This window comes from Nicotiana sylvestris, chromosome 1 (assembly GCF_000393655.2).
Source record: "Nicotiana sylvestris chromosome 1, ASM39365v2, whole genome shotgun sequence".
Taxonomy (NCBI): Eukaryota; Viridiplantae; Streptophyta; class Magnoliopsida; order Solanales; family Solanaceae; genus Nicotiana; species Nicotiana sylvestris.
The window spans coordinates 67,972,016-67,974,985 of NC_091057.1; positions in this window are offsets into that span (position 1 = coordinate 67,972,016).

A 2,970-nucleotide genomic window follows, 5' to 3' on the forward strand; every position below is an offset into this window, starting at 1 on the left:
CTTGTGAGGTTGGATATTTTAGAGCCCAACTGAGTTCTTGCATGCATCGTCGCTAAGTTTTCACTATTCAAGTAGATCAAGGCTTGTCAGTTCGATGATCTGCACTTGCTGGTTATTATGGAGAAGGTACTATAGGGTAGTTCCAAGGAGGTTACTATCACTAAGGATGGTGTTTTATGACTCCAGGGTCATCTATTTATTCCTAATGTTGATGCATTGAGGGAGAAGATTCTAGAGGAGGCACACACTTCTCGGTATTCTATTCATCCAGGTGCTATGAAGATGTATCGTGACCTGAGGCATCATTATTGGTTATGGTAGTTAAAGGACATAGTTGAGTATGTAGCGAGGTGCCTAAATTGCCAGTAGGTTAATTATGAGCACCAGAGGCCAGGTGGTCTACTCCAATAGAATGTTATACCTGAGTGGAAATGGGAGCGCATCACTATGGACTTCGTAGTTGGGTTGCCGCAGTCTTTGAGGAAGTTTGATGTAGTTTGGGTCATTGTAGATAGGTTGAGCAAGTCGGCAAACTTTATTCAGGTTCTGACTACATATTGTTCAGAGAGATTGGCCTAGATTTACATTCAGGAGATTGTTCGATTGCATGGGGTGCTTGTTTCTATTTTTTGAGATAAAGGCCTTCAGTTCACTTAGCACTTCTGGAGATCATTTTAGAGTGAGCTGGGTACCCACGTAGAGCTCAGCACAACCTTTCATCTGTGGACCGATAGACAGTCAGAGTGGACAGTTCAGATCTTAGAGGATATGCTCAGAGCATGCATGATTGACTTCGGAGTGCAGTAAGATCGATTTTTGCCTTTGGCCGAGTTTGCTTATAACAACAGTTATCACTCTAGCATTGAGATAGCTCCATTTGAGGCTTTGTATGGCCGACAATGTCGTTCACCCATCGGATGCTTTGAGCCAGGTGAGGCTAGGTTATATGGTACTGATTTAGTTAAGGATGCCTCAGAGAAAGTGAAGTTGATTCAGGAGTAACTCCGCACAATATAGTCCACATAGAAGAGTTACACGGATCGGAAGGCACATGATTTATCATTTATGGTGGGTGAGAAGGTTCTCTTGAAAGTCTCGTCGATGAAGGGAATCATGAGGTTCGGGAAGAAGGGAAAGTTGGGAGCCCAAGGTTTATAGGTCCATTTGAGGTGTTAAGGCGAGTTGGGGAGGTTGATTATGATCTTCCTTTACCTCCCATTCTATCAAGAGTCCATCTAATTTTCCACATGTCTATGCTACGAAAGTATCATGTCGACAGGTCTCATGTGTTAGACTACAGTACGGTTCAGCTAGATGAGAGCCTGAGTTATGAGGAGGAGCCAGTTGCCATTGTTGACAGGCAACTTCACCAGTTGAGGTCCAAGAAGATTTATGCTGTAAAGGTTCAGTTGAGGAGTCAACTAGTCGAAGAAGCAACTTGGGAGACCGAGGATGACATGCAGAGTAGATATCCATACCTATTCGGCACTTTAGGTATGATTCTAGACCCGTTCGAGGACGAACATTTGTTTAAGAGGTCGAGAATGTAACGACCCAACCAGTTGTTTTGCTTTATAGATCCCCGTTCCCCTAATTAAGACTCCCCATATGTGCTTATATTGTTTATGACTTGCGAGGATGGTTAGTTCGGGTTTGGATTGAAATTGGAACACTTAAATTCTTAATAGTGACTTAAAATAGTTAAGTTTGACTTGAGTCAGCGATGTGAATAAACGACCTCGAAAGCGGGATTTGATGGTACCAATAGGTTTGTATGATGATTTTGGACTTGGGCATGTGTTCGGATCGGGTTTCGTATGACCCAGGAGTATTTCATCGCTTAATGTTGAAAGTTAGCGCAGTAGAGATTACTATGTTCTTTAAGTTTAGTATGGAGTAGGTTTTGGTATCATCAAGGTCCGTTTGGGATTCTCAATCCTAGGAATAGTTTTGTATGGTGATTTAAGACTTGCATGCAAAATTTGGTGTCATTCTAAGTAGTCTAAGTATGATTCGGCACATTCGGAGCAAGTTGAAAATTTGAAATTCATAATTTGATTCAATTTTGTTTTGGGTTGTGATTCTTAGTTCTAATGTTGTTTTACGTATTTAGAGTGTTTGAGCGAGGGTATCAAGGTGTATTTGGATGGGTTCCAGGGTGGCTTGGGTGAGTTTCGGATAGCCCGGAGTTAAGTCCCAAATATCTGGTGTGCTGGTGTAGATTTCCTTTTTCGCGATTGTGAGGACTGTGTCTCTTTCGTGGATAAGGAAAATGTGAGGGACTGAGATTTACTCTACGCGTTCGTGACACATTGCCCACGTTCGTGTAGGTCTGAGATCGGTGGCCTACGCATTCGCGTAGGGAGAAATGCCTGGGGGACCGTTTTCCTTTTCGTGTTTTCGAGCTAGACCCTGTGTTCACGAAGCTCAGGCTTGTCAGCCTTCGCGTTCGCATGTCGGTCCTCATGTTTGCCATGACCCTTTATCCTAGGCCTGGGCATCTTGCCTTCGCGATCGTGATGGCTTTTCCGCCATCGAGAAGAAGAAATGCTTGGGTAGTGTGTTTTAAAATCCGGACTTAGGCTAATTTTTTTTCATTTCACTCACTTGTTGGTCGAATTTAGAGCTCTTTGAAGAGAGATTTTCACCCAGCACTTTGAGGTAAGTAATTTCTATACAATATGAGTTTAAATCACATATTATGGGTAGATTTTAACAGAGAAATTATGGAAATTATTGGAAAAACCTAGGTTTTGATAAAAATGTGACTAAACCACGAAAATGATTATGGAATTGGCTATAAATTATATATTTGAGTTCGTGAGGTTATGGGTAATATTTATCTTCAAAAATTTTCCGAAATCCGGCACGTGGACCTAGGGTGAATTTTAGGAATCCGAATAGATTGGGTAATTAGCTTAATAGCTAAATTATGAACTTATGAGTGTATATTGATTTATTTATATAATA